General features: G+C 36.5%; 1 protein-coding gene across 2 annotated transcripts in view; it reads right to left on the reverse strand.

Moving 5' to 3' along the window:
• The window catches only part of plxna4 (plexin A4), a 288,289-nt gene extending 279,050 nt beyond the window's left edge, over positions 1–9,239 (reverse strand). For both annotated transcript variants that reach the window (XM_065289686.2, XM_065289685.2), the window contains exon 1: positions 8,634–9,239. The gene's annotated coding sequence lies outside the window, so the exon portion shown is untranslated. The remainder of the gene's footprint in view (positions 1–8,633) is intronic.
• Between the last annotated feature and the right edge of the window lie 14,512 nt (positions 9,240–23,751).

The following is a 23,751-nucleotide window of genomic DNA, read 5'->3' on the forward strand; positions in this document are numbered from 1 at the left end:
CTCCAGATAAAAGTTTACATTTTGTTTGTCGTAGTACCTAGACAACTTTTTAGTTCTCATTACCGAAACATGAGTTTGTAAATGCATATATTTAATGTAATATCATGTTGCGGTAATGATAATTTTTGATAATGGTAATCTAAGAAATGTAAATAATTCTGTAGGAAATATATTTAAATCCTCTAAAAGTAATGGTTAGTAAGTTCAGACCATCTAGACAACTTTTTAGTTCTCATTACCGAAAACATGAGTTTGTAAATGCATATATTTAATGTAATTTCACGTTGCGGTAATGATTATTTTTGATAATGATAATCTAAGAAACGTAAACAATTCAGTTCAGACCTTAATCTTATATGTGCAAAAAAACGGCCTTCAAGGGCTTTTTAAAAATTCTGATGCTGGACACCTTCTAAATCTGGATTTCGTGAGAATCACCCTTTTTTTCTTCTTAATTTGGCCACAACTTTTCAGGAAATTGAATGATTTTTGGTGACAACTTATATTTACACATATTTTAAGAAAATGCTTTAAAAACTCTTTTTTTATTTATAGAGCAAATTTACTACCCTTTCGTGTTGTTAGAGGCCAAAAAAAGGCCACTAAATTAAACTGCTGTAAAATTGTTTCAGATGAATTTTTTTTAACCTCAGTACTGATCAAAACTAGTACCAAATGTTTACAAACATTACATGATTTTAATTGCCAAGTTTATAAGTGGTGTCACTGATTTGTGGGAAAAACACACACAAAATGACAAATTTTCAATATAAAAAGTGATTGTGGACTGGATTTTTTAAAATCTTTTTTACAGTCTAGGGCAGTGGTTTCCAAACTTTTTCAGCGTGCGGTCCCCCTTGTGTAAGGTGCATTCCTTCGCAGCCCCCCAAAGAAAATTTGTGACAAAAAACTGTTCTAAAACTCAACATTTTAATAAAAAAACATTAAATTATACAAAAAAGTAGTGCTTTTGGTTAGTAGCCTTATTTTTTAGGTTTAATTACACAGAATTCATGATGAATTAATGTATTTCATAAAATGTCATAAAACTGGGCCCCCCTGGCACCATCTCGCGGCCCCCAGTTTGAAAACCACTGGTCTAGGGCATGTAAAAGATTAGTAAAAACATTGGCTTTGATGCATTTTAAGTTTTTGTGCAGCATCAGATTTTATGGTTTGTGGACATTTTTGCCCCATTGACTTCCATTATAACAAAATTTTTTGATTGCAGAGCCATGACACCTTATTATCATGCACTTAATTCTTTGTGGTTTTTCCTTTTGCAAAGAGGTAAAATTTGTCATTTTTACTGTTGATCACCATGTGGCACCATTAACCCTTAAGTAGGCCTGTGCAAAAAAAACAGAGCTTAATTTCTGGCTTGTACATTGAGTTATATGAGTAACCCTTTGTCGCATATACTAGTCAGAAACAACCTTAAGTGAGCATAATTTTTTGTAAAATAAGAGATTTTTACTTATGCGATACTGCAAAATCAAGGTGAGTGAAATCCAGCTTAAAATAATCACACTGCATGACTTCTGATGCATTTTCGGCACCTTTTGATTGCCAGGATATAATCTTCCCTGATCCAATAGTTGGAAAAATGCTTCTGTCTGCCGATTCTAATTATAGGCCGATATCAATGCATCCCTGATACAGCCTTTAAAGACCCTCACACTGATAAAAGACTAAAAAAATTTATATAGCCTCACTGCTGTCATTACAGCTGCTGTATTGAAGAACCATGCTGAGCGCAGTCAATTTCTACTTATGTTGACACTTTAAGTTATTCTTATGACACATTCTGACAACCGTAGCCATGATAACTGATAATAATGAGATGACTCAGACACGTTACATGTAATTCCTCCAAAATATCTCCAATGAGTCATCAATACGTTCACACATTATCAAAGCATTTTGATTTCCATCCCAATCCAAGGCTCTACGACCCAGACGCGTTTATAAAGCCATCATAGTGCCGAAACTCAAAAGAGACCTCTATGGTTTCCCTAGTCACACATACAAAGGGGTAAAATCCCCCCTCAATGGCAGCATTCAAGTACTGCTGACAATACCACTTGTATAAGCACACATACTGTCATACAATCAATGAAGATTTCACACTGTTAACAGCCCGGAGGCAAACCGTCATGTGCGTCATATGTAGAGATAATGAAGAACGGCACACAGACGTTTCTTTGATGCGGGTTAACGTGACATACTGACTTCCTTCGCGAGTGAGCAGCAGACATTGCCACAGATGAGCTATTGTCCACCGCTGCTAGATTACACACCACTCGAGCATTGCAAGTGGCTACAAAAACACATGCAGATGAGCCTCATCAACATGCATTTCATACAAATCGAATGCAAATGCGAAATGCCCCGTAGATGCCGGCACTGAACTTTGCCACAACTTTTTTTACCGAACGAGCTGCGCTTCTGTGATTGGCCTGATGCCAACCTTCCTCTCCTTCTCATCTGCATACAGGACATCTATTCAGTTTATTTTATTTACCCTCCTCACTCGCGCTGTTTGTCAGAGCCCTTGGCGTAAACATAGGAAGGCTTTCAGCTGTGGTTTGGGATGAAGGAACTGTAATCCATACCTCTTTTCTTTCCCTCGCTGCAGTTGGTCAGGCTGTTTACTTTTGATTTTCTACATGTTTAAACGCATCACATCTCTTATGCGCCCCCTCGGGCCCTTGTGCAGGGTGAACGCGCACAGCCGTTTTACGCAAGCTAAATCAAAGTGGAAATAACCTGTCTGTAGCATGCACGTTTAGTGCTGCCTCACGATTAGTCGCGACTAATCGTTTGCAGAATAAAAGTTTTTGTTTACATAATATATGTGCGTGTACTGTGTATAATAATTATGTATATATAAATACAAACAAACACATGCATGTATAATTTTAAGAAAAAAATATATTTATATAATAAATATTTATATTTATATATAATATAAATTATATATAAATATAAACATGTATAAACATGCAATTTTTTTTAATGATATACATGTGTGTGTATTTATACATAATTATTATACACAGTACACACACATATATTATGTAAACAAAAACTTTTATTCTGCAAATGATTAGTCGCGACTAATCACGAGGCAGCACTACACACGTTTACTTTCTATCTGGCTTTATGACGACGTCACGTCCCGTATTGCTGCATGAAAGGACATGCCTTCATTTATGTCCGCTGAGCCAAATAAAATTACTTGTTAAAAGTGTCCAATGAGACCTTGAAAGTCAGTGGAAGAATATAAGATACAGGTTGCAAAAGATCGTTCGACAGCTGTATTACGCAGTCAGCATGCCAGGAAAAAAATGCAAGATGTCAGCTGGAAATGATACAGCACTTAAAAAATGTGTCAATACCTATAAAGGAAGAATGAAGTGCCTAATATTCAACTCCCTAAAACTAATGCATTGAGCTATGGGATCATTTGGCATGAATGCCTCATACCCACATCAGTGTCAGCCTCACTAGCGCCCTCTAGCTGCAGTTGTGATTTGTATGCGTACGTGCCTGTGAGGAGACATTAAGTGGGATAATGGAGCTAAAAAGTCATGTTTCCATGGGAACACTTATGGATGTGAGAGTGGGTGGCGGAGGGACTGAAGCTGGCTGATACAACAGAAATGCATAATGCACAGAATACAGAAAAAGAAACCTACACATCCACATGTCCACGCACAGATTGTATATACCGATACATCTGCTGACACACGCACACAGACGAGTTTGGATGCGATTTGTTGTACAGTACAGAAACTGACAACCTGGTTGTTGAATAGATGCACCTGTGCCTGTAGGAATCATAGGAGTGAAAACAGTTGGCTTGTGTAGACCAAATGTTACTGTCGAGTTGAATTGCACCTTACCTTCGTAATTCATAATTTCAAAACTGACAGAAGAAAATGTACAAGGGTTTCCCTTCAAGTCAACCTTAAAATGAGAATAGGGTCAGGGACATCTTATCTTGCTTAACAGGTGAAATAAACAAACCATTAAGTAGTGTCAAATAAATGCCTAATGCTTTTAAAAAAGATTTGATGTATTTATGTTAATCCTAAAAATCCAATATAGTGAAACAGAAGAGGGACTTAATATTCTGCAAAACAAACACGAATCAGTAAAATACTGCCCCGTCACAATGCTTGCTATTGTATTTTAACCTGATATAAATCTGAATCACATTTAAATCTCTACACATAACCTGACTTTGCAGTGCTAAAACAGAGAGCATAATATAATATTTCATCATCAGATAAGCCGGGCATCTCAGACAGTAAGGTCCCCTACAAAAGTAATAAGATACGCACACCTGTCTGCGGTTCTCCAATCATTTCGTGCATCTGAAACAAAACTAATTTATTACCTGTCACACATGGCTTAGCAGAGGCAAACATAAAGGCGGCACACACGGATGTTGTTTTTTCCCTTTTTAATATAATCCTCCTTACCTAACCCTTGGGAATATCTGCATTCTGTATCAAAAACACATCCGTTCTGCCCCCTTTCTTTAGGTATTACTGAAACTATTCTGGAATCATGTCGTGCTGCGGAGAGTCACATTAAATAACCACTATACATTCAGTCAGTCAATCATAACAATAATGATCTTCAAAACCTCAAAAGTCTATTTAATTTTCACTGACTGAAAAATTGTGCGTTGTTTTAGTCATCTCAGATGGCTTCCAATTGCTGGCTTCCAATTCAAAACTTCCTAACACGCCACCTTTGTTTGGTCGAGATCAAATAGCATGTCTGTATACTAAACATTTAAGTAATAATAATAGCGCAGATCTTTCTCCCACAACAATTCCAGGTATTTCCTCCATCCAGCTAAACCGGTCAGCCGTATGCATTCACATTTCACAAAAAGTTCAAAGCAACATATGAAGAGCTAAGATGCAAAACCCTCTATGTGCGCTGTCTGACATGTTTTTTTGTATATTACCATTTTCTATCTGACTCGTAATGGATTCTACCAACAAACCAGTATTTTTGAATAGCCTGTGGGTGGGATTAAGCGGATTCGAAGCGAATTTGATAAACGTATAATAAGTGCAAAGAAAATTTGGTTAATATCACCATCTCACTTTTGTGGAGGTGGAATTTAGTGTGTGTGCTAGCAAAACTTGGATTTAGTCTTGGAAGCATCTTGGTTAATTTGCAACAATGGCCAATATTGACATGATTAACTCTGTCGCCGCCATTGACGAGTTATCTCGTCAATTAAGAGAAAACACTTCCCTGCCAATGACAAGTATTTCCGGCTTTCGGCAATAACGCTATCATTCACCAGGTGGCGCACTTCCGCAACCCGGAAGTATCGCCCTAGGGCAAACAGCTGCATGTACGTGTATGTTTTGAGGATCGCTCTGAATATGATCTCTACCAAAAGTCCTTTACAAAAATTTAATTATCTTTTAAACTAGGGATGCTAAACAATTAATCGCGATTAATCGTTAGCAGAATAAAAGTTTTTGTTTACATCATATATGTGTGTGTGAACTGTGTATAATAAATTTGTATAAATAAATGTACACACATGCATGTATATGTTTTAGAAATGTTTACATGTGTATATACATTTGTATATTTATGTATAATTTACGCGGTATAAATACTTAATATATACATTTTTTTTTTCTTAAAATTATACATTAATGTGTTCATATTTATATATATATATATATTTATTATACACAGTTTACACACATATGTGATGTAAACAAAAACTTTTATTCTGCTAACGATTAATCGCGATTAATTGTTTAGCATCCCTATTTTAAACCTACCCATATTTGGGAGGTGATAAAAAAAAGAGAACTAATGAAGGTAGGATGAAAGTTTTTTGTTTGTTTGAAAGCAGAGGGTCTGTTCTTTCATTTGATATATTGTATGTTTATATGAAGAACATTTTTTGGAAGGCATTAAACTTTTGTGAAAATCATGAAAAATGCTGGCACTGGCTAGTAACTTTTTTTTAACTGGTGGCAAAAGAGTTAAAGAAAAGTAAAGAAAGAAAATTATACGAAAATACGTAATGCACCCTCAAAAACGGAAAGCCTGCAGATTAATAACGCCAGTCACGTGTGCAAAAGCGCTGACTGGAAGCGCTCTCTCAGATCCTTTTGAACACACAATCACATGCGCGCACACACACTGTGTGATGCGGGGACACACAGCATGAGTCTATTCTGAAGATGTCACAAGACTGTCATTCGCAATTCACACATTTACCTACAGATAAGCCCCACCCAGTGACACATATAATGCAGCAAATGACATGAGCATATGCTTATACAGTTGGGTGAAAAGACATTATCCCAGAATTGTGCCAACAGTGCCAAATGGCACCTTCAGTCATTAGCGATCCTCTTCAGACCTACAGTCTGAAGGTCTGTGTGCGTGTCAAACAGATTACAAAAAGATATCTTAGATTCTCTGCATGCTATTGTGTCTTACCATAGAGTTTCATAGTCAAAGCTTTAGTCAAGGCTTGAGATAAGCTTCAAGTCAACTCCTAAACTGCTATCTTATAGGGGTACAGGTGAACATGCAAATGTCACACAAAATGCTAACCAATGCAGTTATCATTATCATCACCATAATAATCCAAATTCCTGTGCCAAGTATTAGCATCAGAAAAAGCCCCTCCAAAAAGAGGACTTGATTGGCTGGCCAAAAAAAATTACATCCTATAAGAACAGAGAGGGCGGCACCTTTTTGGAGGAACAGACAGAGAGAGTCATTCACCAGTTCCCAAACCAGTCATTCAGCCTTACACACAGCCCATCCAAAACTCTCTGTGTTCATATTAGAGCGTACTCTTGTTCCATCTATATCAGATCCTTAATTATTGCCATGTACTGCATGAGCCAGAGACTTTAAAAAATGTGAATATAATATTTATCCTTGCTGATAGCGCTGTGCTTTTAGAGGTCTCTGCGGGGGAAATCGGACAAGCACACAATCACGCATCCAAGGATAAAACTCGGCTGGAATGTGCTGAAATGATTAAGCTTTGTGTTTTATCACAGTCTGATGGTAGTTGCCGTTTCTCCTTGAGACTTGAGGGCACTTTGACTGCATAGCCATGTACTGAGTGCTTTGCACAAATTCTTTAACGCACACACTTTAGAAGGAATGAACAGGTAAAAACATATGGAGGTCTCCATGCGCACACTCGCAGGGATGCAGGATGCTCCATACTGTCAATTACCTATAGCTTTACACTACAGCTCAGTAAACCTGTATTGACACAAACAATCACTAGAGAAAATGAAGCAGCCGGAAAAACACAATGTTTCGAATATATCATTCACACAATCTATATGATAAATCTTTAGATACTGTCTAGCAAATGTAAAAACACACTATGAACAGAATCGGTACTAAAGTACTGCTAACCATAAGCTGACTGTGAACAACTCCAAAGATTTCCATTCTTGGCAAACACAAACAAATTTAAGGTAACGCCATGTGGCAAATCAGAGTGAATAAACAACACTGATGGACCATAGTGAATGGAGATGATGTGCTCAATTATGTGTCTGCACTGGACTATCCTAACATAAGAGACATGTATTGGATGTGTCCTCAGATAATCTATGCTGCATTGAAGCGGGCATGAACAAAAGTACACAGAGTTAACAAATGTTGCATCGTGGTCATGAGACAATGCCTTACAAAGAATGGTCAAGAGCACAAGACAGAGCATATAGCTAGTATTAATACAACGTGTACAACCACAAACTTTCAGATAAGCATGATATGACTGTGACATCAAGGACATTTTACATTATGATGACCCTGGTGAAATTCCTAAATTACTGAAATGACGCAGTTTAACAGAGACCCAAGGTCCCCCTGACACACACTGTGCCACTAACACGTTATCTGCAAATGCAAATCTCCACCCTATGCCGTCAGGTAAATCGCGCGGTGAGAGGAAGCACTCACGCACGCACGGAGCATAGAAAACAAGTTGCGCTCTGCTCGTGTCAACGCGCTCGCGGCAGCCGCGTGCCACTGAACGCTGCACAAAACGAACAGGCTTCTTTTAACGGAATACATTTCACTCTTTCCCGACCCAAAATCATCTATGTACCGTTTCATCCCAAGCCTTAGACTAGACTGTCAGTCCTAAATAGCGTCCTGCGTTGCGGAGAAAGAGATGATCATCATGCGAATCGCATAAACTCCACTTTTAATGTCTTTAATTTGGTGTTGTTTCACAGGACACTCATTTAACAAAATAACAATAATGTAATATATAAATACTTTTAAGTCTGTGAAAGTCTTACGCGCTATGCGTAAATGCATATTTTAAACGTTGCCGTTCTTATCATTCCACTGTTATTTTCAGGACACCTGTCGTTTAAATTGTAGATCCAGAGAGTAAAATGATAAAATCCTTTAACGCACGGGTGCGGATGGTGCATTGCCCTTCTCGCAGCACGCCCTTATACTATATAGGTAACGCGCTTCGCTTACCTGCATTAACAACCTTTACGGTCACTGTTTCGTGGAATAACAAGTTCAAAATGATAAAAATGTCAATCCGGTTATACGGTTGTCCCATGTCAAACGCTTACCTGTTCCCGCTGCGTATTTCACCTCACCGCCGCAGTCGCGCTCGCACTGCGGATGATGGGCACCTTCACAGGAATCCCAACTCACTTACTCCAGAAACACAGTTACGCGCCCTTTAAAACATTAAAGCATTCGTTTTGGTGCGTTTCTAGTAGCATAGACTTGTTTTAAATGATCGCCAAAATCCTTCGCGTTTAATCTCCACAGGAAGAAACGACAGAGCTGCAGAATCCCATCAGCGTTCAGCGGTGTCCTCTTCGCAGCGACTAATAAACCGAAGCGCTGGTGACCGTAAAAACTGCCGCTATAGTTTCCATCGTCACGCGCTGATTGACAGAATTTAAACCGCGTTATAAGCGCCACCGGAATTCCGTGGGAAAGAAAGCTGCGTGCGCGCTGCAGTCGGAGCGGCTGTCTCGGAGTTTGCAGGTTCGCAGCTGACTCTCAAGTACCAGAGAGGCGTGAGTCAGTGGCTTTCTGCTGAGACGCAGCGACTGTCTTGTTCAACAAACCCTCCTAACTCGCCCGCAGTGACATCCTGAGGATGGCCGCTGATTGGGCTAATTGTAAAATCTCATTGGCTGCAATCAGGGCGCGCGTCTGGCATGAATGAGATGCACCCCAGTGTGTCTTTTAATGTGTATGTTTATGTATAATGCATTCATTCCGCCCTCAAAGGGATTTAGGGGAACACAATACTGCGGACAGAATGATCTACGGATTTGAATGTCTAATCTGCAAAATCATTTAGAGATGGAGAGATTAGGAGATAAATATATGATTAAGAAATAAAGACTGTGTTAGGAGATTAGCTTTATATAAACTTATTTACTTGCATTACCCTATTCATTGGAGATTATTTTATGCACACAAAATCTGCTTAATTTGAATTAGTTAAAGAAATTGATTCATGCATTTGCATATTTATATAATCCTGCCAACGTGACTAAAACATTTTATAAACGTTACAGACTGGATAATATTTTATTTTAATTCAAGGCCTTATGCAGGTTTGTTTGCAGTGCACTGTGCAACTTTTAAGATCAATGATCTCTAAACTTTTGTACCTCCTGTAGGATTAATACTGCGTGGCATCATAGAGGGGCAGACTCGATACAATATTCTTGTCCTATCTGGTCGCGCTTTCTGAACGCAAAGGGGCTCAAAACACTGCATCACAGCTCCACCTGCAGGCTCATATAATACTGCATAAATATTCCATATACTGCAAGGCCAAATACACACCACTGTTTCTGCTCTGTGCACCAGGAATATTGACTTAAATCTGTACAATGCTGAAATGTAAACCAGCCATGTGCTTAAATATAAATAAAGGTCATCCAAGATTTTTTCTTTAAAGTAATGTTTTTGGGCCATTTTTTGCCCTTATTAGATAGATAGTATGAGGACATAACGGAAAGAGGGGTAAAGGATCTTGAGCCGGGACTTGAACTCGGGTTGCCATAAGTGCATCTGGACCACATGTCAGAGCACTGCTCACTACACCATCAGCTCCAAGATTTTAAATGCAATGTTTGATACATAACTTTTAAAAGAATTGGAGAGAGTTTGGAGTAACATGGCTTTTTATCAAAAATTATTTGTAAACATCACATTTGCCATTTCTTAAAGGGACACTCTGCTTTTTTTAAAAAATATGCTCTTTTTCCAGCTCCCCTAGAGTTAAACATTTCATTCTTACCATTTTGGAATCTATTCAGCTGATCTCCGGGTCTGGCGGTACCACTTTTAGCATAGCTTAGCACAATCCATTGAATCGGATTAGACCATTAGCATCACGCTCAAAAATAACCAAAGAGTTTTGATATTTTTGATATTTAAAACTTCTGTAGTTTTTCTGTAGTAACTTCTGTAACTCTTCTGTAGTTAACTTACATCATGTACGAAGATCGATGGAAAATTAAAAGTTGCGAAAGATATTACGTAGGGCCCAAAAATAGTCCCCTGCTATTGGAAGAGACTAAGGCGACTATTTTCAGATGCTGTGTAATATCATTGCGCATCCTGCAGCCATGTTACGGCAGCAAAGTCCTTGATTATTACGCCAGAATAGCCATATCTGCCTAGAAAATCACAACTTTTAATTTTCCGTCGGTCTTAGTACACGATGCAACTACAGAAGGGTCAAGTTTTAAATAGGAAAAATATTGAAACAATTTGGATATATTTGTGCACGATGCTAATGTTCTAATCAGCTTCAATGACTTGTGCTAAGCTAAAAGTGGTACCGCCAGACCCGGAGATCAGCTGAATGGATTCCAAAACGGTAAAAATCAAATGTTTAACTATAGGGGAGCTGGAAAAAGAGCATATTTGAGTGTTCCTTTAAATTATAAAGCGTTAAGTGAAATATGTGATTGGCTTGTCTGTACTGACAACACTTGGGAATATGCAGGAAAACACTCACGTGAATTGTGCATTGAATATTTGTGAAGGGTAAGCTAATAAATTCCCCTGAGACACCAGTGGTTGAGTTTTAAGTCAATGTTAAGGCTTGGGTGTTTACATGTTTAACACTGTAATTAGCAAAGATGCCTTGATCATCTAAGTTCATCTAAGTTGTGTATTATTCACCTAAGTTGTGTATTCTTCAAAAAAAAAACAGTTTAGGTAAATTTAAGTTGAAAGAAGTTCAGTTTGTGTACACTGAATACAGTGTGGAAAAAGAGCATATAGATATAGGACATTTAAATACAAGTGAACTGTGCAATTCATCTTTAATGACAAATAGTCAATATACATGTCTATGGTATAATGATGATAAATGCTTATGTTATGCTGACCCTATAGACACACTTCTAAAGTCTCTACACTGTAAAAAAAAATCCGTAGAAATTGCAGCTGGGTTGCCGGTAACTTACCGTAGATTTAAATTTATGTTATTTACTGGCAACATTTTGTTCAAAGTTAAATGAACATTAAACATTTACAAGTTTTTGTCTTTACAGAGTAAAACTAAAAAAACAGCATCAAGCAAAACGTTCTGGGAAACAAAATCTGAAGCAAAAAACAGAAAAAGGTTGATGATGATTTCTGGTTCCCAGAAAGCTTTGCATGAGGCTGTTATTGAATAGTTTTATTCTGTAAACATAAAGACTTGTTAATATTTTTATGTTATTTACTTTGAACAAATTCTTGCCAGTAAATAACATAAATTTAAATCTACGGTAAATTACCGGCAACCCAGCTGCAATAACATTGTAATTTCTATGGATTTTTTTACAGTGTATATATTAAAGCGGGTTTTAGAATAAACAATCGTAAAGACAAAAATAAGAGAAGTTCCTCTGTGAATTGTTTTACAATGCTAATAAACATCAATCATAAGCATTCATAAAGTATACAGACTCAAAATGATAACAGACTCTAAATGACAACAATTCATTATTTTCTCCTAATTAAAAAAAGATTAGGAAAGAACATTGAGAAAATCTAAGTTATCTTTAAAACAACACAGGATTAAGCTATTGAAAGAATTGTCATCTGTGAAGAACATTGACCTTTTAATGAATCAATGCAAAGGGTATGAATCAACATTGAATGTGTCTGTGAAAACACCAAAGTTCTGATGTATAATTGTAATCCATTGACGGGGACTACACAAGGGTCAACTTTGTAATCTGTTACACTTTTAGTCCTTGTCCCACGTGGTTAGGACATGTCAAATACAATTCATTGAAAGACAAAATAAACAAACAATTTGTCCGTTTAAACAAACACTCTATTAAAACGGATTTGGGACCCAATATTGGTCATTTTCTTTCTGTCCGACTGATCAATAGCCACAGGATGTAGACAATGTATATAGCCACTGGTGAGCAAGGTCAAACTACAACTAGGCAAATAGGTAAGTCAGCATGTTCATACTATTAAAGATATGTTTTTTCTATATTGCATCATTTATTTTGGAAAAACCTTTTGTTATGAAGTATTTCTGACTACAGTGTAGACAGGTATGATCTAGTGCTCCCTTAACCCATCAATTGTTTTTAGTGATTTTGTGTCAGTTCCTCTAAATAAGAATCTAGCTAAGATGTATTATTCCTGTTCATGACGTAAAGGTACAATCTTGTGTCCCTCAACTGATCCGTTAAGTAGATTTAAAGTCCATATATTTTTGCCCACTGCAGATGGATTCCTCAGACAGGTTAAGCTTGCTGAGGAATGATCAATGTCATTGATTGAAGTGTTTTGTTCCCAAAAGAACAGCTTGAAGGATGCTGAGCAAGAGTGCAAAACTAGAGGACAGACTAAAGTGCTCCCATGAGTAACTCGAAAAAGTTTGGGGTAACTAGCTTTAATACTTAGAGTAAATAATTTACCAACAATACATTTGCCATTTCTTAAACTGTACACTACAGTATAAAGTAGCCTACATAACTACGGATTGAAGGGACTACAGACTACTGGCTAAATCAGGCGCATTTACATATTTATGTATTATTAATGTGCACTGATTAAATAAAAAATAATTACAATAAAATAAATAAATAAAGTATGTGTTCGGATTGCCTATAGCCTACTGATAGGGATGCATAATGATTAATCGCGATTAATCTATAGCAGAATAAAAGTTTTTGTTTACATCATATATGTGTGTGTAAACTGTATATAATAACTTTGTGTAGATAAATGCACGCACATGCATGTATATATTTAAGAAATGTTTACATGTGTATACATTTGTATATTTATATATAATTTATATTATATATAAATACTTAATATATAAATATATATCTTTCCTTAAAATTATACAGGCATGTTTGCATATTTACATATACATAATTATTATACACAGTTTACACAGATGTAGGATGTAAACAAAAACGTTTATTCTGCTATATAATAATCGCGATTAATCGTAATGCATCCCTAGATGAAACCTTTTAAAAATCATTTTGATGAAATCTTTTAAAATAGCTTTGAAACGTCAAGCAGGTGTTCGATGACTCGGCGAGTCATTTGAATCGGTTCATTTACATAACTCCATTGAATCCATTTTGAAGGCAGTTTAGGGAAAAGAGCGTTTGATTATCGGCATATTTTTGTAGTAATTTCCACACTCACATATAAATTTTCACGGATATTGTGTATATGATAAATAAACTTGAAACTTAAATGCAAATTGGTGGGAGACGTGACACAATCACAGCCAATCATAACAAGCGTGTGCACGAGCTCTCTCTGTCAAAACAAACACTTACCTTATTATCACTTGTGTGGCGCTTCTCTTGATGGCATACTTTATACGGGTTTTATTTCAAGAAATTGAAGTATGTGTCATTTAATATCCGCTGGTATTAACTTCAAAGCTCAATCGACTCCTCTCATCTCCTCAGGACTTCGATCCAATCAGCATTCGGGGTGGGCGGAGCTACGCGGCGCGACACACTACCATTGTTGCAGTCTTCATATTACATAGAAATATACGTATTTCTTGTATTATTAATAATAATTTATTTAAATGATTATCATTGTATTGTATGTGGTTAAAAATGTAGTTAAAGTCCCTACAAAATCAAAATTGAAGTTTTCTGGATTTAATATGAGGATGATAACCTGAAAGAAATGTATAAACTACTGTGCTCCAAAAATTTGGCAAAATTCCATTTAAAGATATACAGTAGGCATTCAAAACGTACAGCATCTCATCTCCGCTAACAATTTCTACGCATGACATATAGTGCTGCTCATCAGCTCCCAGGCTATAAAGTAAGCTATTTTATTGGCTACTGCCCACACTCTAAAAAACAAACGGTGCTATATAGCACCAAAACAGTTGCTTTGGATCGTAACGATAGAAGAACCATTTTAGTGCCATATAGCACCGGTGAAGAACCAGTGAAGCACCAGTGAAGCACCAGTGAAGCACCTGTGTAGAACCATATAGTGCTATGTAGAACCATATGTGGTGCTATATGGCCCCTATATGGTTCTACACTGGTGCTTCACTGGTGCTTCACTGGTGCTTCACTGGTTCTTCACCGGTGCTATATGGCACTAAAATGGTTCTTCTATCGTTACGATCCAAAGCAATTGTTTTGGTGCTATATAGCACCGTTTGTTTTTTTAGAGTGTATTTTAAAAGGGGCCACTATATGTCCCTCCTTAATAACTTCCTGTTTCAGTGGAAAAGACGTCAAGACGTCAAACAAAGCTTTGCATCTCAAGGCACGTCAGTGGGTCTTTGATTTAAAAGAGTTGATACTTTTAGTTTCCCGGGATGTTTTGGTATTGGCCTACTTAGATTTTTACAGCGGGAACAGTGGATGCTCTTGTATCAGTAAATTGGACACCTGCAGGGTCTCATAAAAGTGACCTAAACATAGATGACTTTGAGATCAAGCACACATCTAAGTCTTAAAAATCGAGTAAGAGAGAGAGGAAGGTGGACAGTGACAGAGGATGCACGTACCAGCTACATAATATCCATTCAGCAGTCATTATGGGGCACCATGCTGGATTTATGCTATTAAATCATGCATACCAAATGTGTATAGACACACTATGGTCAATTTCAGAGTCATTTTACACCATGGACAATAATATTTATGGGTCGGCAGTGACAGGAAAGGATTTATAGTGTCTCTCTTCATAAATGTCTCCACCTCCTTATTGGCTTCTTTTTGTTTGTGTGTCAAAACTGATTTCTATCTGATGCACATCCCTCTGCTGTGCACAAAACCTCAGTTGATCTGTTCTTGTGGTCTATTTAGTCATATCACATGTGTGCCCAACAACCAAGGCTAAATGAATGCCAACATTGTGAGGATGCAATGTCACCAAAGAACGTTAAAAAGTATAATTTTGCGAAGATTTTCATATTTTAAAAGTCTGGAATAATGATACACACTAGACTCCCAGTATGCCGTCAGCTCGGCTTTACCTATTGACAGATAGTCGATTGCTATCTAGGTAAAAAATGTGAACTTAATAATAATAACACAACCACAAAAAGAGAATTTTGCATATTACATTTTTATTCTGGATTGAGATGTGTGTTTCTTTTCAAAGCATTCCTAATGTCTCAATATGGCATCATTGCAATGATCTCACCATTCTGCTGAATTTGGACTCACATACATAGGATTCCTGTGCGTACCCATGACTGTCGTCAGTGTTCCTCGCACACAGCTGGTCAGTCCATCCTCTGAGTCAATGGCAATCATTGTGTGTGTTGTGTGTCTGCCTGGAACAGTATCTTTTGGAGAGATTGCTATATTACATCTTCACGAAAAGGTCATAGTTGGTCTTGCAGGCCTCCCAGAAGCGTACATAAAGATTTCAAAGAGAACCTACCTTCAAAATCTGCTATCATTTGCATGGCTAAGACGCACCGAGCGCCCGTAACCCAAGGCTTTAGCGATAAGTTACAAACACGTCTTCACCGACAACTCGTTCATGAGAATCTCCAGAACGTTCCTCTGCCTCAGGCCATTCAATCACATCTGCCGAAGATGAGGTTCACACAATGTGGTCACCACCAGCTACGTGCCAATTCATGGTGCGTATGGCTGTATGGTTCTCCTGCGTGAGGGTTGTTTATGGCTGTACATCCTAAAAATTCAAAATGTTTCAATTAGTGAGACATTTCAATAGTGAGGCAGTGGAGAAAAACCAAACCTGGTCATACAAATTAAAGGGTACATGAAAATCTGACTTTTTCCATGTTTAAGTGCTATAATTGGGTCCCAGTGCTTCTATCAACCTAGAAAATGTACCCAGTAGCTTAGTTTTGGTTAACCATTCTCTGCAAGCTTTGGCTCCCCTTATGATGTCAGAAGGGGATAATAACGCCCCTTAATCTGCACTATCCAACAACGGCACTGCCATTTAGTGCAGAGATCAACTCATTTGCACTTAAAAGGACACCCAAAAATTGCACTTTTTTTGCTCACACCGACAAAGTGGCAATTTTAACATGTTATTATAAATTATCTATATGGTATTTCGAGCTAAAACTTCACATACATACTCTGGGGACACCAAAGTTTTTTTTACATTTTAAAAATGTCTTGTGAAATGTCCCCTTTAACATATATATTATTTGATTATTAAAAGATTTAAATTATTAAATAGTTAAAAAACACAATACTTTGTTATTTAAATGATTTTCAGGGTATTTCTAGCGTTCTTATTAAATTCTTGTGGGGTTGGTGGGGTGTTATGAGTGATTATGCACCAAAGTTTAATGGGATCTTTGTAATTATTTGATTCTTGTTTGTTAGAAGCTGAAATATAACACAGCACTCTCTTACTTTCCTTTTTGTATAAAAAAAACCATTCAGCTGCAGTTGATGTATGGGGTGCTAGACCTTATTTCATTTACATCATATGTCTCTTGATTTATTGCTGTTGAGGGTGAGTCTCTTTCTCTCTCTCTCTCTTTCTGAGGATACACTGCCACACATAATACAATTTAAGACAATGTACACAAAGACATGGGTGTATACAAAGGAAAAGAGGCAACTCCTTATTATTCTTCTGAAACATTTGCAGTGGCTTATACAGGCAAAGATGCATTATATGATTAGACGTCAATCCATCACAGGTCATTATGATGAACTGTCATATGATCAGGGTCCCTGGGTGTACATTTTTCTTTGTTAAACTAATTACTGATCTCATAACTGTTGACAGATGGATGATGAACGTATATACACAAAATATTAACTATTGCTGCTGTTTTTTTGTTTTCAGATGGTATACAAGCTTTACTGCATCCTGCATAGACAATCACAAACATTAGTATGCATCATTGTTGTCACATAACTTGATAATATTTGATGCAAGTTTAATGGAGTAAGTGTTATCCAAACATCATTTTTTAAATGAAAAATCATATTTAATCAACTTGTTTAGAAATTAAAAACTGTTACTTTGCATTTATCTATATGCTAATAAAAAAATAAACATTTGTACTGGAAATGGAAGTGCAAGTCAAGCTCATTGGGATAAAGTATTCGATGTAGTCCATTTGCTGTTCGCATGAAGATTAAAGTGTTTACAGTATACTGCTTTAAATAAATGTACAGATGGAAAAATATAGTTAATGGTATAGTAAACAGGGGTGGATGTTTTCAATTAAGTGCTTAAGAGTTTAATTTCTTAGAAATTGGATGTGAAACTGTCTGCCGAAATGGTCTGTTCAGTCTATAAAGACATGGCAACAATTTTACCGTAAACGAGAAAGGTTTTATGCAGTTTGACTGTTTGTTTTTGCATTTTGGACTTTTGAAGACAGTTTTAAAATCTTTTAAACTACGTAAACGTGATTCTGTGAAAACGGTTACAGTATGTGACGTATTTTCGAGTATAACCAAAACAACAATGGCGGCCTACAGAACTGTGGGTGCTTCTCAATTCTAATTTGTGCATCCTCGTTTCCTTTCCTTGCTTTCTTTCCTCGAGGACGAACGAAATGAAGCATTAAGTGAAATGGGATATCCTTATTCATCACTCTCTGTATAAAGCTCATTCTCTTTTATCAAATTATCAAGGGCATTAAAAACCCCAAAAATGTAACAAAAAAATAAAGTTAAATGCACGAGTAAAGTTCATAGCCTTACTACGTTAAAATAAAGGCATTCTTAAAAGTGCTGTAAAATTAATGTGTGTGTCTATACAGCCGTTTATTTATATAAATTGGTGGTCTATACATGAATATTAAATATAATGTTTGAAACGACTCTATACATTTACAGTAATTTAATGATTTATACCAACATTTTTGTTTGTTTAAAGACGTAATGATGTAAAGGGGAAGGAGATTTATACATGCGTCAGCTTAAAGTTGATAAAACACTTCTGCATAGTATCCTCTCTCCTTATTCCTCGCCCCTCGCCTCCTGGCGGTGCAATTAAAGAATTGAGATGTCCTTTAAAGATGGTGAAGCTCGATCGGTTTCTGGGTCGTAGGATGTAGGAGCAAGGAAACGAGGAAGAATATTGAGAAGCACCCTGTGTTTGTGCTGCTCAAGATACTGAGTTTATTGACGCTTCTTTAACGAAATTTACAAAATGTGTCGCTTTACAGTCCAGGATCACTTATTAGTAATAAATCTACCTCATCATCCATCTAAACAAAACTGGTCTATGCCTTCGCTGTCTTGATTGTCTCTATTTATATTTATGCATTTGGCAAACGCTTTTATCCAAAGCGACTTACGGTGCATTAGAAGCTATACATTTTTTATCAGCATTGCAATGCTTAACCACTGAGTAATACAGTAACATCTGTATAGATAAATGTATATGTGCACAGGCATGTAGTGTTTCTTTACGAGGTAACATCGCCATCTACTGACCTGATATACTTAATACAGCGGATGTAAATGGCAAAAAATGATTTTTTTTATTATTATTTTTGTCTTGTTTTCAGTACAAATATAAATATCTTAAATTATGATGCTTTTTTGATGCGCAAAATGACCTCAGAAAATAAGTCTAGTTTTTAGACAAAAAAAGTGCAATTCTACCGAGCCCCTAAGGTGACATTGGAGTAAAAAAAATCTAAAGTTTAGTTTCATGTGCTCACATGAAACTTTCATGTTCTCACGCAAAACCTTCATGTGCAGAATTTTGCGTGAGCACATGAAAGTTTCACGTGAGCACATGAAAGTTTAACGTGAGCACATGAAACTAAACTTTATTTAATTTTTGCTCCATGTCCCCTTAGGGGCTCCGTACAATTCAAATGAATTTGTGCTTAAAACAAGCAAACAAATCTACCAAAAACTTTTTTCTTAAAAACTTAAAACAGTAAAAAAAATTTGCTTAACCCATTGGCGGATTTTTTTGCTTGTTTTAAGTACAAATTCACTTAAATTGTATATTTTTTTCTAAAATCTAAACTAATTTTCTTAGGTCATTTTGCGCATCAAAAAAAATATATCGTTTTTTTAAGATATTTATACTGAAACAAGACAAAAATAGGAAGTAAGAAAGTAATTTTTGCAGTGTAGCCTACAAATATCTAAATGTTTTTAAATCAAGATGTATTTTCTTGATTAGCAAAACGATCTAAGAAAACAAGTAATTTAAGTGAATTTGTGCTTAAAACAAGCAAAAAAACTGCCAATGGGGTAAGCAAAAAAAATCTTGAAAATTTTTCTTAAACACTAAATTCAACAAAAATTCAAGATTTTTTTTTGCTTGTTTTTATGCACACCATCACTTTGATATTTTTGGTCTAAAAACTAGACTTATTTTCTTTGAGTCGTTTTGCTCATCAAGATAAAGCATCTTAATTTAATAATTTTTAGATAGTTTTACTGAAAACAAGACTAAAATACTAAGAATTATTTTTCTTGAAAATCATTTTTTGCAGTGTAGTTGTCTTCGCAGATCCGTATAAATGCACTGCACTGTAAACGTGAAATTTTTATAAACGCAAAAGTAAAAACTTCGTTGTTGTGTAAACATAGCCTAAATATTTTCCAGTTTTTCTATATTTGACCAAAGCTTTTTACACTTCATGAAGGAGGTTTTCGGATATGTTCACGCCTATAAATGCTGTGTGCCCTGACTTACTTTTGGTCCTTATTGCAAGAATAAAAACCCAAAAGACAAGCCTGCCTCACCCTAGATTTTAGAATAGTAGCCTAAGCTTTCCCGAATCCGAACACAGCCTACATCTTGTCAATATGCTCAGCTGTCAGAAGTAAACAGACAATGGATCACGACAGCACACACACATCATAAATCAAAGCGAGCGACGGAGTTCTGTTACGTGACACAGTAAGATTAATATTTCCTCCAGCATCGCGCGTCAGACTCATTGTTTTCAATAAAGTGTCACCGCTCCCCATTACATAATCACATCTGTGATTTGGGATCAAGGTTTTGATGCAATCAATGGCTGTTAGAATCAGGCTGTATTGATTGAAAGCGGAGAGCTGATACTATCTCTCCATCTCTGGCCTGCTAGATCATAATCTCTCCCTGGTCTGTGTGGGATTTGATTGGCATTAATAGGTCAGCGTGTTGCCCAGGGACGCAGGCGCGGATAATTTTTCACTCCTAATAGTGTGACTGTAAACTGCCCCCAGAACTATTAGGGTCAAGAGAGGGGGTGCATCCTGTCCGCCACCATTGTCTGGGACGGTCGGGAAGAGAACCGGAGGATGGCACGTTCACACGCGCTCACTCTCTCGTTCAGTACCGCAAAGGTGTGTTGTGTGATTGCGCGTGTCGGGTCCTGTGGGAGTCTCCATTGTGTTTTCACAAGGTGACATTTAAAAGACAGTTTCACACACTGCAGTTCAACAGCAGTGAGCAGATGACACATAAAAACCTTTATCACCATCAAACCACGCTGCAGAACGAGCCTGTGCGCGCGCTTTTTTCTGAGCGTCCCAATAGTAGCGATCTGCACACGCACCACCATGTGAGTGTCCAAGCCAATGATAACAAGTAATGCGCACCTGTGTTTGTTGTGTGTATTGATGCAATGAATGAAGTGAACAAGGTGTATGTGAGCACCTGTGTTTGCTTTCAACGATTTTACACACGGAAGCGCTGGGTAAAATTGCAGAGACAGGGTTTGGTGGCGAATACTGTCTTTGAATGGGTTTAATTGAAATCTGAAGTGGGAGTTTGTTTTGTTTACACCAGGGTGTGTGTTAAGGAGGTGTCGGTGTGTGTGACTTTTCTGTTCTCAGGACGTCTCATTAAGAAGAAGAGGATTTGACCTCGGTACTGCAGTGTGGTGTAGTCAGCAGCCTCTCACACCATTAGAAAAAAGCAAGTCTCTCTCTCTCTCTCTCTCTCTCTCTCTCTCTCTCTCTCTCTCTCTCTCTCTCTCTCTCTCTCTCTCTCTCTCTCTCTCTCTCTCTCTCTCTCTCTCTCTCTCTCTCTCTCTCTCTCTCTCTCTCTCTCTCTCTCTCTCTCTCTCTCTCTCTCTCTCTCCATGTAGTTATATTTCCTAATTAAACTAAGGCCTAATCCTGGCTTAAGCTAATCCCTGTCTGCGAAACCACCCCTAAAAGTATAAATTATTTAAAAATAGAAAATCTTTGAAAATAAATTTTTGAACACAGTGGAGATGCTGGATAGAGCAATTGATATTATAAATTGTTTCAAGTTAAATCAACTTAAAATTAAGTTTACTATAATTGCTGAATTAAGATGGAGTAACTAAAAATTGTATGTTAAATGTAATCTTGTTTTAGTTCACAGTTTTCTAATTCAACTTCTGGATTAACAGTGTATACAGGCATAAGTCAAAGAACTAAGTTAACCCCTAAATAGCAACCTCCATAATATTCTGGTTCCTAGAAAGATTGCAAGTCTGAATACTTTAAATACTAATAAGACCCGTCTTCAGCAAACAACATAATTTATGCATGTAGCACAAATAGTGTGGACCCAAAACCTGTAAAGAAAAAAAACTTGTTGCACTGACATTTTTAAGTTTAATCAACCTGAAATTACAATTAACTCATTCCCTGCCAGCCTTTTGTATTGAAACGTTGCCTGCAGCATTTTTTGAGATTTTCACAAAGTTTCATAAAATGCTTTCCAGAAAATTTTTCTTCTTCAAAAATATAAACAAACAAAAATATCAAATGAAAGAACAGACCCTGTACTTGAAAAAAGTTTCATCCTATCCATATTTTTTTCTCTGTTTATAAACTCCTAAATATGGGTATTTTTCTTAAAAAATAAAAAGTAGCAAAAAACTGAAATAATTGCATTTTTGTGAAGGAAGATATTAAATTCAGAATCATTATCAAAACATACACAGAGTAAAAAAAATATAAAGAATTTTTGCTTTTTTATATTTTTTATAAATTGGGTATCTAGTGGATAATCGTGTTTTTACAGATTACCATAAATAAGTACTCATCAGTAACACATTTTTTCAAGCAAATGTTTTCTCTTAATTGATAAGATAAAGAAATGAGTTAACTTTCTTTACTAGTGAGAAGTTGCTATATATTATAAAATGTTGAAATAATTTTTTTATAATTTATATCAACTTCACACTTGTCAAAAAGTTGTAAATTCAAGTTGATTAAACTTAAAAATGTAAGTGCAACAAGAAATGTTTATACAATGTTCTCATCAAGCATAAAAAAGCATCAGGCTATGCAGGAGAAACGACTAACATCTTTACATAATAAATACTTCCTCGTTCACACTTTTCTACTCTTATTTATTCATTAAACAGACACTTCTAGTGCTTATTGGGATGTGTGAGAACCAAACTTCATCAAACAGGTCTGAAAATCTCTGTTGACTTTGTTACGCTCTGCGGTAATGCAATGTTTCAGCCTAATAGAATAATTGAGTCCCTTTATATTTTATTGACTCTCTGACAATAAAGTACACAAGAAAATCCTGTCTTCCCTCTTAAAATGTAATTTATTTTTCCACTGGCTTCTTCTTATTGATAAGACATGACTTTGCTTTATTTGAATGCAAATGAAGCGTTGGATTAACCCGGGCCGTGGATTTGAAATATTACAGATGCATTTGGAGGGAAATTAGATTTATTCTGCTGATCCCATGGATTCCTCTGATGGCTTTTTTTCTTTTCTTGCTCTTATTTTTTTTCATGATGAGCACATATTTGATTTCGGAAATGGAAACAGCGCGGCCTTTCTGCCTCCATCTGCTGATTATATCCAATGATTACTGAGGTGAGGGTAAACAGAGCACAGTTGATGGAGGAATCTTTGGCCTGCGGCACGTTTAAAACATTGAAATGACACGACATTTGAAGATCAGGTTTGTCCCCGAGATCTCTTGGGATCACGGTCGTAATGCATTTTGCTGGAATTATTTGCAAGGATATTATAAAGCTTGGTCAGGTATGTCTGTTTTTGTTGGTTTTTTAAGCCATTTCTTAGTTGGCCTATCAACTAAACCAGCATTAAGACCAGATGAAACTACATACACTGTTAGAAAAAATATGTGTCACTTTGGTAGTACCATTTAAAAAAGGTCCTTATATTGTATGTATCATTTGTTACATTGAAAAATTGATTCGTTAAATTTTTTAAGGTAAGTGGTTGCAATACATTTATTTAAGATACATTAAAACAAAAGTTTTTATTTTTATTTATTTTTTTCTAGTTTTTTTGTTGTTGT

This window comes from Paramisgurnus dabryanus, chromosome 1, assembly GCF_030506205.2.
Source record: "Paramisgurnus dabryanus chromosome 1, PD_genome_1.1, whole genome shotgun sequence".
Lineage (NCBI taxonomy): Eukaryota > Metazoa > Chordata > Actinopteri > Cypriniformes > Cobitidae > Paramisgurnus > Paramisgurnus dabryanus.